Here is a 15,504-nt window from a genome sequence, read left to right on the forward strand (position 1 = left end):
ACCTGAAGTGTAAAACATCCCCTAGGTGTAGTTAAGGCATCAAATAGGAGTGAACTGAACACTCATGTTATGGGCAATTAGACTTAAAATAAAGTGCGGACAGCAGTAACGTTCCTTTTGAAATGTGATGCTGAGTGAGCACACAGGGGAATTAGCTCAAATGGTAGAGCGCTCGCTTAGCATACGAGAGGTAGCGGGATCGATGCCCGCATTCTCCATTCTAAAATTTGCATACATTTTACTTTTTAACTTGTAATTGCCATGGTTGTTGCAGAGTAAGAACAGAAAAGTCACAGATGGCTTTCAAATTTGGTGTCATTATAACAACTAAAGTGGTTTAATCAAAAGTGTTTAGGTATTCTATAGCACGTGAGAGGAATTTGATTTCTTATGCAATCTCAAAATGAAAATTTCACACCTTCCATTTTCATTTCATCTTATTTTACTTGACATTCTTTCCTCTGAAGGATGTATGAAAGTGAAGTTCCTTGCAAAACAAGAGCAGAGGAATATCCAGAAACGGTTTTCCTTAATAAAAAATGATGAGTCTGCATACCATATTTAAGTGGGAGCCCGGCTAGCTCAGTCGGTAGAGCATGAGACTCTTAATATCAGGGTCGTGGGTTCGAGCCCCACGTTGGGCGAAAACGAGTATATTTTGCTGGATGATTGCATTGGCTCTCATAATATGGTGATTAATCTTGCATTAGACATGCACTAACTCCTAAAAATTGTATCTCCCTTGGTTACTCATTCATGAGAAATGTATCTCCAAGATTAGGTAGGGCCTGAGTCTAGGTTAACATACAGTGATATCACTCCTATTCAAGTATTAAACATGCCAACCTGAAGTGTAAAACATCCCCTAGGTGTAGTTAAGGCATCAGTTAGGAGTGAAATGAACACTCATGTTATGAGCAATTAGACTTAAAATAAAGTGTGGACAGCAGTAACGTTACTTTTGAAATGTGATGCTGAGTGAGCACACAGGGGAATTAGCTCAAATGGTAGAGCGCTCGCTTAGCATGCGAGATGTAGCGGGATCGATGCCCGCATTCTCCATTCTAAAATTTGCATACATTTTACTTTTTAACTTGTAATTGCCATGGTTGTTGCAGAGTAAGAACAGAAAAGTCACAGATGGCTTTCAAATTTGGTGTCATTATAACAACTAAAGTGGTTTAATCAAAAGTGTTTAGGTATTCTATAGCACGTGAGAGGAATTTGATTTCTTATGCAATCTCAAAATGAAAATTTCACACCTTCCATTTTCATTTCGTCTTATTTTACTTGACATTCTTTCCTCTGAAGGATGTATAAAAGTGAAGTTCCTTGCAAAACAAGAGCAGAGGAATATCCAGAAACAGTTTTCCTTAATAAAAAATGATGAGTCTGCATACCATATTTAAGTGGGAGCCCGGCTAGCTCAGTCGGTAGAGCATGAGACTCTTAATCTCAGGGTCGTGGGTTCGAGCCCCACGTTGGGCGAAAACGAGTATTTTTTGCTGGATGATTGCATTGGCTCTCATAATATGGTGATTAATCTTGCATTAGACATGCACTAACTCCTAAAAATTGTATCTCCCTTGGTTACTCATTCATGAGAAATGTATCTCCAAGATTAGGTAGGGCCTGAGTCTAGGTTAACATACAGTGATATCACTCCTATTCAAGTATTAAACATGCCAACCTGAAGTGTAAAACATCCCCTAGGTGTAGTTAAGGCATCAGTTAGGAGTGAACTGAACACTCATGTTATGGGCAATTAGACTTAAAATAAAGTGTGGACAGCAGTAACGTTACTTTTGAAATGTGATGCTGAGTGAGCACACAGGGGAATTAGCTCAAATGGTAGAGCGCTCGCTTAGCATGCAAGAGGTAGCGGGATCGATGCCCGCATTCTCCATTCTAAAATTTGCATACATTTTACTTTTTAACTTGTAATTGCCATGGTTGTTGCAGAGTAAGAACAGAAAAGTCACAGATGGCTTTCAAATTTGGTGTCATTATAACAACTAAAGTGGTTTAATCAAAAGTGTTTAGGTATTCTATAGCACGTGAGAGGAATTTGATTTCTTATGCAATCTCAAAATGAAAATTTCACACCTTCCATTTTCATTTCATCTTATTTTACTTGACATTCTTTCCTCTGAAGGATGTATGAAAGTGAAGTTCCTTGCAAAACAAGAGCAGAGGAATATCCAGAAACGGTTTTCCTTAATAAAAAATGATGAGTCTGCATACCATATTTAAGTGGGAGCCCGGCTAGCTCAGTCGGTAGAGCATGAGACTCTTAATATCAGGGTCGTGGGTTCGAGCCCCACGTTGGGCGAAAACGAGTATATTTTGCTGGATGATTGCATTGGCTCTCATAATATGGTGATTAATCTTGCATTAGACATGCACTAACTCCTAAAAATTGTATCTCCCTTGGTTACTCATTCATGAGAAATGTATCTCCAAGATTAGGTAGGGCCTGAGTCTAGGTTAACATACAGTGATATCACTCCTATTCAAGTATTAAACATGCCAACCTGAAGTGTAAAACATCCCCTAGGTGTAGTTAAGGCATCAGTTAGGAGTGAACTGAACACTCATGTTATGGGCAATTAGACTTAAAATAAAGTGTGGACAGCAGTAACGTTACTTTTGAAATGTGATGCTGAGTGAGCACACAGGGGAATTAGCTCAAATGGTAGAGTGCTCGCTTAGCATGCAAGAGGTAGTGGGATCGATGCCCGCATTCTCCATTCTAAAATTTGCATACATTTTACTTTTTAACTTGTAATTGCCATGGTTGTTGCAGAGTAAGAACAGAAAAGTCACAGATGGCTTTCAAATTTGGTGTCATTATAACAACTAAAGTGGTTTAATCAAAAGTGTTTAGGTATTCTATAGCACGTGAGAGGAATTTGATTTCTTATTCAATCTCAAAATGAAAATTTCACACCTTCCATTTTCATTTCGTCTTATTTTACTTGACATTCTTTCCTCTGAAGGATGTATAAAAGTGAAGTTCCTTGCAAAACAAGAGCAGAGGAATATCCAGAAACAGTTTTCCTTAATAAAAAATGATGAGTCTGCATACCATATTTAAGTGGGAGCCCGGCTAGCTCAGTCGGTAGAGCATGAGACTCTTAATATCAGGGTCGTGGGTTCGAGCCCCACGTTGGGCGAAAACGAGTATATTTTGCTGGATGATTGCATTGGCTCTCATAATATGGTGATTAATCTTGCATTAGACATGCACTAACTCCTAAAAATTGTATCTCCCTTGGTTACTCATTCATGAGAAATGTATCTCCAAGATTAGGTAGGGCCTGAGTCTAGGTTAACATACAGTGATATCACTCCTATTCAAGTATTAAACATGCCAACCTGAAGTGTAAAACATCCCCTAGGTGTAGTTAAGGCATCAGTTAGGAGTGAACTGAACACTCATGTTATGGGCAATTAGACTTAAAATAAAGTGTGGACAGCAGTAACGTTACTTTTGAAATGTGATGCTGAGTGAGCACACAGGGGAATTAGCTCAAATGGTAGAGCGCTCGCTTAGCATGCAAGAGGTAGCGGGATCGATGCCCGCATTCTCCATTCTAAAATTTGCATACATTTTACTTTTTAACTTGTAATTGCCATGGTTGTTGCAGAGTAAGAACAGAAAAGTCACAGATGGCTTTCAAATTTGGTGTCATTATAACAACTAAAGTGGTTTAATCAAAAGTGTTTAGGTATTCTATAGCACGTGAGAGGAATTTGATTTCTTATGCAATCTCAAAATGAAAATTTCACACCTTCCATTTTCATTTCGTCTTATTTTACTTGACATTCTTTCCTCTGAAGGATGTATAAAAGTGAAGTTCCTTGCAAAACAAGAGCAGAGGAATATCCAGAAACAGTTTTCCTTAATAAAAAATGATGAGTCTGCATACCATATTTAAGTGGGAGCCCGGCTAGCTCAGTCGGTAGAGCATGAGACTCTTAATCTCAGGGTTGTGGGTTCGAGCCCCACGTTGGGCGAAAACGAGTATTTTTTGCTGGATGATTGCATTGGCTCTCATAATATGGTGATTAATCTTGCATTAGACATGCACTAACTCCTAAAAATTGTATCTCCCTTGGTTACTCATTCATGAGAAATGTATCTCCAAGATTAGGTAGGGCCTGAGTCTAGGTTAACATACAGTGATATCACTCCTATTCAAGTACTAAACATGCCAACCTGAAGTGTAAAACATCCCCTAGGTGTAGTTAAGGCATCAGTTAGGAGTGAACTGAACACTCATGTTATGGGCAATTAGACTTAAAATAAAGTGTGGACAGCAGTAACGTTACTTTTGAAATGTGATGCTGAGTGAGCACACAGGGGAATTAGCTCAAATGGTAGAGCGCTCGCTTAGCATGCGAGATGTAGCGGGATCGATGCCCGCATTCTCCATTCTAAAATTTGCATACATTTTACTTTTTAACTTGTAATTGCCATGGTTGTTGCAGAGTAAGAACAGAAAAGTCACAGATGGCTTTCAAATTTGGTGTCATTATAACAACTAAAGTGGTTTAATCAAAAGTGTTTAGGTATTCTATAGCACGTGAGAGGAATTTGATTTCTTATGCAATCTCAAAATGAAAATTTCACACCTTCCATTTTCATTTCGTCTTATTTTACTTGACATTCTTTCCTCTGAAGGATGTATAAAAGTGAAGTTCCTTGCAAAACAAGAGCAGAGGAATATCCAGAAACAGTTTTCCTTAATAAAAAATGATGAGTCTGCATACCATATTTAAGTGGGAGCCCGGCTAGCTCAGTCGGTAGAGCATGAGACTCTTAATCTCAGGGTCGTGGGTTCGAGCCCCACGTTGGGCGAAAACGAGTATTTTTTGCTGGATGATAGCATTGGCTCTCATATTATGGTGATTAATCTTGCATTAGACATGCACTAACTCCTAAAAATTGTATCTCCCTTGGTTACTCATTCATGAGAAATGTATCTCCAAGATTAGGTAGGGCCTGAGTCTAGGTTAACATACAGTGATATCACTCCTATTCAAGTACTAAACATGCCAACCTGAAGTGTAAAACATCCCCTAGGTGTAGTTAAGGCATCAGTTAGGAGTGAACTGAACACTCATGTTATGGGCAATTAGACTTAAAATAAAGTGCGGACAGCAGTAACGTTCCTTTTGAAATGTGATGCTGAGTGAGCACACAGGGGAATTAGCTCAAATGGTAGAGCGCTCGCTTAGCATACGAGAGGTAGCGGGATCGATGCCCGCATTCTCCATTCTAAAATTTGCATACATTTTACTTTTTAACTTGTAATTGCCATGGTTGTTGCAGAGTAAGAACAGAAAAGTCACAGATGGCTTTCAAATTTGGTGTCATTATAACAACTAAAGTGGTTTAATCAAAAGTGTTTAGGTATTCTATAGCACGTGAGAGGAATTTGATTTCTTATGCAATCTCAAAATGAAAATTTCACACCTTCCATTTTCATTTCATCTTATTTTACTTGACATTCTTTCCTCTGAAGGATGTATGAAAGTGAAGTTCCTTGCAAAACAAGAGCAGAGGAATATCCAGAAACGGTTTTCCTTAATAAAAAATGATGAGTCTGCATACCATATTTAAGTGGGAGCCCGGCTAGCTCAGTCGGTAGAGCATGAGACTCTTAATATCAGGGTCGTGGGTTCGAGCCCCACGTTGGGCGAAAACGAGTATTTTTTGCTGGATGATAGCATTGGCTCTCATATTATGGTGATTAATCTTGCATTAGACATGCACTAACTCCTAAAAATTGTATCTCCCTTGGTTACTCATTCATGAGAAATGTATCTCCAAGATTAGGTAGGGCCTGAGTCTAGGTTAACATACAGTGATATCACTCCTATTCAAGTACTAAACATGCCAACCTGAAGTGTAAAACATCCCCTAGGTGTAGTTAAGGCATCAAATAGGAGTGAACTGAACACTCATGTTATGGGCAATTAGACTTAAAATAAAGTGCGGACAGCAGTAACGTTCCTTTTGAAATGTGATGCTGAGTGAGCACACAGGGGAATTAGCTCAAATGGTAGAGCGCTCGCTTAGCATACGAGAGGTAGCGGGATCGATGCCCGCATTCTCCATTCTAAAATTTGCATACATTTTACTTTTTAACTTGTAATTGCCATGGTTGTTGCAGAGTAAGAACAGAAAAGTCACAGATGGCTTTCAAATTTGGTGTCATTATAACAACTAAAGTGGTTTAATCAAAAGTGTTTAGGTATTCTATAGCACGTGAGAGGAATTTGATTTCTTATGCAATCTCAAAATGAAAATTTCACACCTTCCATTTTCATTTCATCTTATTTTACTTGACATTCTTTCCTCTGAAGGATGTATGAAAGTGAAGTTCCTTGCAAAACAAGAGCAGAGGAATATCCAGAAACGGTTTTCCTTAATAAAAAATGATGAGTCTGCATACCATATTTAAGTGGGAGCCCGGCTAGCTCAGTCGGTAGAGCATGAGACTCTTAATATCAGGGTCGTGGGTTCGAGCCCCACGTTGGGCGAAAACGAGTATATTTTGCTGGATGATTGCATTGGCTCTCATAATATGGTGATTAATCTTGCATTAGACATGCACTAACTCCTAAAAATTGTATCTCCCTTGGTTACTCATTCATGAGAAATGTATCTCCAAGATTAGGTAGGGCCTGAGTCTAGGTTAACATACAGTGATATCACTCCTATTCAAGTATTAAACATGCCAACCTGAAGTGTAAAACATCCCCTAGGTGTAGTTAAGGCATCAGTTAGGAGTGAAATGAACACTCATGTTATGAGCAATTAGACTTAAAATAAAGTGTGGACAGCAGTAACGTTACTTTTGAAATGTGATGCTGAGTGAGCACACAGGGGAATTAGCTCAAATGGTAGAGCGCTCGCTTAGCATGCGAGATGTAGCGGGATCGATGCCCGCATTCTCCATTCTAAAATTTGCATACATTTTACTTTTTAACTTGTAATTGCCATGGTTGTTGCAGAGTAAGAACAGAAAAGTCACAGATGGCTTTCAAATTTGGTGTCATTATAACAACTAAAGTGGTTTAATCAAAAGTGTTTAGGTATTCTATAGCACGTGAGAGGAATTTGATTTCTTATGCAATCTCAAAATGAAAATTTCACACCTTCCATTTTCATTTCGTCTTATTTTACTTGACATTCTTTCCTCTGAAGGATGTATAAAAGTGAAGTTCCTTGCAAAACAAGAGCAGAGGAATATCCAGAAACAGTTTTCCTTAATAAAAAATGATGAGTCTGCATACCATATTTAAGTGGGAGCCCGGCTAGCTCAGTCGGTAGAGCATGAGACTCTTAATCTCAGGGTCGTGGGTTCGAGCCCCACGTTGGGCGAAAACGAGTATTTTTTGCTGGATGATTGCATTGGCTCTCATAATATGGTGATTAATCTTGCATTAGACATGCACTAACTCCTAAAAATTGTATCTCCCTTGGTTACTCATTCATGAGAAATGTATCTCCAAGATTAGGTAGGGCCTGAGTCTAGGTTAACATACAGTGATATCACTCCTATTCAAGTATTAAACATGCCAACCTGAAGTGTAAAACATCCCCTAGGTGTAGTTAAGGCATCAGTTAGGAGTGAACTGAACACTCATGTTATGGGCAATTAGACTTAAAATAAAGTGTGGACAGCAGTAACGTTACTTTTGAAATGTGATGCTGAGTGAGCACACAGGGGAATTAGCTCAAATGGTAGAGCGCTCGCTTAGCATGCAAGAGGTAGCGGGATCGATGCCCGCATTCTCCATTCTAAAATTTGCATACATTTTACTTTTTAACTTGTAATTGCCATGGTTGTTGCAGAGTAAGAACAGAAAAGTCACAGATGGCTTTCAAATTTGGTGTCATTATAACAACTAAAGTGGTTTAATCAAAAGTGTTTAGGTATTCTATAGCACGTGAGAGGAATTTGATTTCTTATGCAATCTCAAAATGAAAATTTCACACCTTCCATTTTCATTTCGTCTTATTTTACCTGACATTCCTTCCTCTGAAGGATGTATAAAAGTGAAGTTCCTTGCAAAACAAGAGCAGAGGAATATCCAGAAACAGTTTTCCTTAATAAAAAATGATGAGTCTGCATACCATATTTAAGTGGGAGCCCGGCTAGCTCAGTCGGTAGAGCATGAGACTCTTAATATCAGGGTCGTGGGTTCGAGCCCCACGTTGGGCGAAAACGAGTATATTTTGCTGGATGATTGCATTGGCTCTCATAATATGGTGATTAATCTTGCATTAGACATGCACTAACTCCTAAAAATTGTATCTCCCTTGGTTACTCATTCATGAGAAATGTATCTCCAAGATTAGGTAGGGCCTGAGTCTAGGTTAACATACAGTGATATCACTCCTATTCAAGTATTAAACATGCCAACCTGAAGTGTAAAACATCCCCTAGGTGTAGTTAAGGCATCAGTTAGGAGTGAACTGAACACTCATGTTATGGGCAATTAGACTTAAAATAAAGTGTGGAAAGCAGTAACGTTACTTTTGAAATGTGATGCTGAGTGAGCACACAGGGGAATTAGCTCAAATGGTAGAGCGCTCGCTCAGCATGCAAGAGGTAGCGGGATCGATGCCCGCATTCTCCATTCTAAAATTTGCATACATTTTACTTTTTAACTTGTAATTGCCATGGTTGTTGCAGAGTAAGAACAGAAAAGTCACAGATGGCTTTCAAATTTGGTGTCATTATAACAACTAAAGTGGTTTAATCAAAAGTGTTTAGGTATTCTATAGCACGTGAGAGGAATTTGATTTCTTATTCAATCTCAAAATGAAAATTTCACACCTTCCATTTTCATTTCGTCTTATTTTACTTGACATTCTTTCCTCTGAAGGATGTATAAAAGTGAAGTTCCTTGCAAAACAAGAGCAGAGGAATATCCAGAAACAGTTTTCCTTAATAAAAAATGATGAGTCTGCATACCATATTTAAGTGGGAGCCCGGCTAGCTCAGTCGGTAGAGCATGAGACTCTTAATATCAGGGTCGTGGGTTCGAGCCCCACGTTGGGCGAAAACGAGTATATTTTGCTGGATGATTGCATTGGCTCTCATAATATGGTGATTAATCTTGCATTAGACATGCACTAACTCCTAAAAATTGTATCTCCCTTGGTTACTCATTCATGAGAAATGTATCTCCAAGATTAGGTAGGGCCTGAGTCTAGGTTAACATACAGTGATATCACTCCTATTCAAGTATTAAACATGCCAACCTGAAGTGTAAAACATCCCCTAGGTGTAGTTAAGGCATCAGTTAGGAGTGAACTGAACACTCATGTTATGGGCAATTAGACTTAAAATAAAGTGTGGACAGCAGTAACGTTACTTTTGAAATGTGATGCTGAGTGAGCACACAGGGGAATTAGCTCAAATGGTAGAGCGCTCGCTTAGCATGCAAGAGGTAGCGGGATCGATGCCCGCATTCTCCATTCTAAAATTTGCATACATTTTACTTTTTAACTTGTAATTGCCATGGTTGTTGCAGAGTAAGAACAGAAAAGTCACAGATGGCTTTCAAATTTGGTGTCATTATAACAACTAAAGTGGTTTAATCAAAAGTGTTTAGGTATTCTATAGCACGTGAGAGGAATTTGATTTCTTATGCAATCTCAAAATGAAAATTTCACACCTTCCATTTTCATTTCGTCTTATTTTACTTGACATTCTTTCCTCTGAAGGATGTATAAAAGTGAAGTTCCTTGCAAAACAAGAGCAGAGGAATATCCAGAAACAGTTTTCCTTAATAAAAAATGATGGGTCTGCATACCATATTTAAGTGGGAGCCCGGCTAGCTCAGTCGGTAGAGCATGAGACTCTTAATCTCAGGGTTGTGGGTTCGAGCCCCACGTTGGGCGAAAACGAGTATTTTTTGCTGGATGATTGCATTGGCTCTCATAATATGGTGATTAATCTTGCATTAGACATGCACTAACTCCTAAAAATTGTATCTCCCTTGGTTACTCATTCATGAGAAATGTATCTCCAAGATTAGGTAGGGCCTGAGTCTAGGTTAACATACAGTGATATCACTCCTATTCAAGTACTAAACATGCCAACCTGAAGTGTAAAACATCCCCTAGGTGTAGTTAAGGCATCAGTTAGGAGTGAACTGAACACTCATGTTATGGGCAATTAGACTTAAAATAAAGTGTGGACAGCAGTAACGTTACTTTTGAAATGTGATGCTGAGTGAGCACACAGGGGAATTAGCTCAAATGGTAGAGCGCTCGCTTAGCATGCGAGATGTAGCGGGATCGATGCCCGCATTCTCCATTCTAAAATTTGCATACATTTTACTTTTTAACTTGTAATTGCCATGGTTGTTGCAGAGTAAGAACAGAAAAGTCACAGATGGCTTTCAAATTTGGTGTCATTATAACAACTAAAGTGGTTTAATCAAAAGTGTTTAGGTATTCTATAGCACGTGAGAGGAATTTGATTTCTTATGCAATCTCAAAATGAAAATTTCACACCTTCCATTTTCATTTCGTCTTATTTTACTTGACATTCTTTCCTCTGAAGGATGTATAAAAGTGAAGTTCCTTGCAAAACAAGAGCAGAGGAATATCCAGAAACAGTTTTCCTTAATAAAAAATGATGAGTCTGCATACCATATTTAAGTGGGAGCCCGGCTAGCTCAGTCGGTAGAGCATGAGACTCTTAATCTCAGGGTTGTGGGTTCGAGCCCCACGTTGGGCGAAAACGAGTATTGTTTGCTGGATGATTGCATTGGCTCTCATAATATGGTGATTAATCTTGCATTAGACATGCACTAACTCCTAAAAATTGTATCTCCCTTGGTTACTCATTCATGAGAAATGTATCTCCAAGATTAGGTAGGGCCTGAGTCTAGGTTAACATACAGTGATATCACTCCTATTCAAGTACTAAACATGCCAACCTGAAGTGTAAAACATCCCCTAGGTGTAGTTAAGGCATCAGTTAGGAGTGAACTGAACACTCATGTTATGGGCAATTAGACTTAAAATAAAGTGTGGACAGCAGTAACGTTACTTTTGAAATGTGATGCTGAGTGAGCACACAGGGGAATTAGCTCAAATGGTAGAGCGCTCGCTTAGCATGCGAGATGTAGCGGGATCGATGCCCGCATTCTCCATTCTAAAATTTGCATACATTTTACTTTTTAACTTGTAATTGCCATGGTTGTTGCAGAGTAAGAACAGAAAAGTCACAGATGGCTTTCAAATTTGGTGTCATTATAACAACTAAAGTGGTTTAATCAAAAGTGTTTAGGTATTCTATAGCACGTGAGAGGAATTTGATTTCTTATGCAATCTCAAAATGAAAATTTCACACCTTCCATTTTCATTTCGTCTTATTTTACTTGACATTCTTTCCTCTGAAGGATGTATAAAAGTGAAGTTCCTTGCAAAACAAGAGCAGAGGAATATCCAGAAACAGTTTTCCTTAATAAAAAATGATGAGTCTGCATACCATATTTAAGTGGGAGCCCGGCTAGCTCAGTCGGTAGAGCATGAGACTCTTAATCTCAGGGTCGTGGGTTCGAGCCCCACGTTGGGCGAAAACGAGTATTTTTTGCTGGATGATTGCATTGGCTCTCATAATATGGTGATTAATCTTGCATTAGACATGCACTAACTCCTAAAAATTGTATCTCCCTTGGTTACTCATTCATGAGAAATGTATCTCCAAGATTAGGTAGGGCCTGAGTCTAGGTTAACATACAGTGATATCACTCCTATTCAAGTATTAAACATGCCAACCTGAAGTGTAAAACATCCCCTAGGTGTAGTTAAGGCATCAGTTAGGAGTGAACTGAACACTCATGTTATGGGCAATTAGACTTAAAATAAAGTGTGGACAGCAGTAACGTTACTTTTGAAATGTGATGCTGAGTGAGCACACAGGGGAATTAGCTCAAATGGTAGAGCGCTCGCTTAGCATGCAAGAGGTAGCGGGATCGATGCCCGCATTCTCCATTCTAAAATTTGCATACATTTTACTTTTTAACTTGTAATTGCCATGGTTGTTGCAGAGTAAGAACAGAAAAGTCACAGATGGCTTTCAAATTTGGTGTCATTATAACAACTAAAGTGGTTTAATCAAAAGTGTTTAGGTATTCTATAGCACGTGAGAGGAATTTGATTTCTTATGCAATCTCAAAATGAAAATTTCACACCTTCCATTTTCATTTCGTCTTATTTTACTTGACATTCTTTCCTCTGAAGGATGTATAAAAGTGAAGTTCCTTGCAAAACAAGAGCAGAGGAATATCCAGAAACGGTTTTCCTTAATAAAAAATGATGAGTCTGCATACCATATTTAAGTGGGAGCCCGGCTAGCTCAGTCGGTAGGGCATGAGACTCTTAATCTCAGGGTCGTGGGTTCGAGCCCCACGTTGGGCGAAAACGAGTATTTTTTGCTGGATGATAGCATTGGCTCTCATAATATGGTGATTAATCTTGCATTAGACATGCACTAACTCCTAAAAATTGTATCTCCCTTGGTTACTCATTCATGAGAAATGTATCTCCAAGATTAGGTAGGGCCTGAGTCTAGGTTAACATACAGTGATATCCCACCTATTCAAGTACTAAACATGCCAACCTGAAGTGTAAAACATCACCTAGGTGTAGTTAAGGCATCAGTTAGGAGTGAACTGAACACTCATGTTATGGGCAATTAGACTTAAAATAAAGTGTGGACAGCAGTAACGTTACTTTTGAAATGTGATGCTGAGTGAGCACACAGGGGAATTAGCTCAAATGGTAGAGCGCTCGCTTAGCATGCAAGAGGTAGCGGGATCGATGCCCGCATTCTCCATTCTAAAAATTTGCATACATTTTACTTTTTAACTTGTAATTGCCATGGTTGTTGCAGAGTAAGAACAGAAAAGTCACAGATGGCTTTCAAATTTGGTGTCATTATAACAACTAAAGTGGTTTAATCAAAAGTGTTTAGGTATTCTATAGCACGTGAGAGGAATTTGATTTCTTATGCAATCTCAAAATGAAAATTTCACACCTTCCATTTTCATTTCGTCTTATTTTACTTGACATTCTTTCCTCTGAAGGATGTATAAAAGTGAAGTTCCTTGCAAAACAAGAGCAGAGGAATATCCAGAAACAGTTTTCCTTAATAAAAAATGATGAGTCTGCATACCATATTTAAGTGGGAGCCCGGCTAGCTCAGTCGGTAGTGCATGAGACTCTTAATCTCAGGGTTGTGGGTTCGAGCCCCACGTTGGGCGAAAACGAGTATTTTTTGCTGGATGATTGCATTGGCTCTCATAATATGGTGATTAATCTTGCATTAGACATGCACTAACTCCTAAAAATTGTATCTCCCTTGGTTACTCATTCATGAGAAATGTATCTCCAAGATTAGGTAGGGCCTGAGTCTAGGTTAACATACAGTGATATCACTCCTATTCAAGTATTAAACATGCCAACCTGAAGTGTAAAACATCCCCTAGGTGTAGTTAAGGCATCAGTTAGGAGTGAACTGAACACTCATGTTATGGGCAATTAGACTTAAAATAAAGTGTGGACAGCAGTAACGTTACTTTTGAAATGTGATGCTGAGTGAGCACACAGGGGAATTAGCTCAAATGGTAGAGCGCTCGCTTAGCATGCAAGAGGTAGCGGGATCGATGCCCGCATTCTCCATTCTAAAATTTGCATACATTTTACTTTTTAACTTGTAATTGCCATGGTTGTTGCAGAGTAAGAACAGAAAAGTCACAGATGGCTTTCAAATTTGGTGTCATTATAACAACTAAAGTGGTTTAATCAAAAGTGTTTAGGTATTCTATAGCACGTGAGAGGAATTTGATTTCTTATGCAATCTCAAAATGAAAATTTCACACCTTCCATTTTCATTTCGTCTTATTTTACTTGACATTCTTTCCTCTGAAGGATGTATAAAAGTGAAGTTCCTTGCAAAACAAGAGCAGAGGAATATCCAGAAACAGTTTTCCTTAATAAAAAATGATGAGTCTGCATACCATATTTAAGTGGGAGCCCGGCTAGCTCAGTCGGTAGAGCATGAGACTCTTAATATCAGGGTCGTGGGTTCGAGCCCCACGTTGGGCGAAAACGAGTATATTTTGCTGGATGATTGCATTGGCTCTCATAATATGGTGATTAATCTTGCATTAGACATGCACTAACTCCTAAAAATTGTATCTCCCTTGGTTACTCATTCATGAGAAATGTATCTCCAAGATTAGGTAGGGCCTGAGTCTAGGTTAACATACAGTGATATCACTCCTATTCAAGTATTAAACATGCCAACCTGAAGTGTAAAACATCCCCTAGGTGTAGTTAAGGCATCAGTTAGGAGTGAACTGAACACTCATGGTATGGGCAATTAGACTTAAAATAAAGTGTGGACAGCAGTAACGTTACTTTTGAAATGTGATGCTGAGTGAGCACACAGGGGAATTAGCTCAAATGGTAGAGCGCTCGCTTAGCATGCAAGAGGTAGCGGGATCGATGCCCGCATTCTCCATTCTAAAATTTGCATACATTTTACTTTTTAACTTGTAATTGCCATGGTTGTTGCAGAGTAAGAACAGAAAAGTCACAGATGGCTTTCAAATTTGGTGTCATTATAACAACTAAAGTGGTTTAATCAAAAGTGTTTAGGTATTCTATAGCACGTGAGAGGAATTTGATTTCTTATGCAATCTCAAAATGAAAATTTCACACCTTCCATTTTCATTTCGTCTTATTTTACTTGACATTCTTTCCTCTGAAGGATGTATAAAAGTGAAGTTCCTTGCAAAACAAGAGCAGAGGAATATCCAGAAACAGTTTTCCTTAATAAAAAATGATGAGTCTGCATACCATATTTAAGTGGGAGCCCGGCTAGCTCAGTCGGTAGAGCATGAGACTCTTAATCTCAGGGTTGTGGGTTCGAGCCCCACGTTGGGCGAAAACGAGTATTTTTTGCTGGATGATTGCATTGGCTCTCATAATATGGTGATTAATCTTGCATTAGACATGCACTAACTCCTAAAAATTGTATCTCCCTTGGTTACTCATTCATGAGAAATGTATCTCCAAGATTAGGTAGGGCCTGAGTCTAGGTTAACATACAGTGATATCACTCCTATTCAAGTTCTAAACATGCCAACCTGAAGTGTAAAACATCCCCTAGGTGTAGTTAAGGCATCAGTTAGGAGTGAACTGAACACTCATGTTATGGGCAATTAGACTTAAAATAAAGTGTGGACAGCAGTAACGTTACTTTTGAAATGTGATGCTGAGTGAGCACACAGGGGAATTAGCTCAAATGGTAGAGCGCTCGCTTAGCATGCGAGATGTAGCGGGATCGATGCCCGCATTCTCCATTCTAAAATTTGCATACATTTTACTTTTTAACTTGTAATTGCCATGGTTGTTGCAGAGTAAGAACAGAAAAGTCACAGATGGCTTTCAAATTT

At 38.8% G+C, this 15,504-nt stretch overlaps 4 non-coding genes across 4 annotated transcripts; all 4 read left to right on the top strand.

The window, feature by feature from the left end:
- The first annotated feature begins 1,415 nt into the window (after positions 1 to 1,415).
- Positions 1,416 to 1,488, top strand: TRNAK-CUU (transfer RNA lysine (anticodon CUU)). Its single transcript has one exon. It is a non-coding gene; the product is annotated as a tRNA-Lys (tRNA).
- A 3,303-nt stretch (positions 1,489 to 4,791) lies between these two features.
- On the top strand, positions 4,792 to 4,864 carry TRNAK-CUU (transfer RNA lysine (anticodon CUU)). The gene has a single exon. It is a non-coding gene; the product is annotated as a tRNA-Lys (tRNA).
- A 2,459-nt stretch (positions 4,865 to 7,323) lies between these two features.
- On the top strand, positions 7,324 to 7,396 carry TRNAK-CUU (transfer RNA lysine (anticodon CUU)). The gene has a single exon. It is a non-coding gene; the product is annotated as a tRNA-Lys (tRNA).
- A 4,147-nt stretch (positions 7,397 to 11,543) lies between these two features.
- TRNAK-CUU (transfer RNA lysine (anticodon CUU)) lies at positions 11,544 to 11,616 on the top strand. Its single transcript has one exon. It is a non-coding gene; the product is annotated as a tRNA-Lys (tRNA).
- Positions 11,617 to 15,504: the final 3,888 nt, after the last annotated feature.

Source organism: Triturus cristatus, chromosome 4_1 (genome assembly GCF_964204655.1).
Source record: "Triturus cristatus chromosome 4_1, aTriCri1.1, whole genome shotgun sequence".
NCBI classification, from domain to species: domain Eukaryota; kingdom Metazoa; phylum Chordata; class Amphibia; order Caudata; family Salamandridae; genus Triturus; species Triturus cristatus.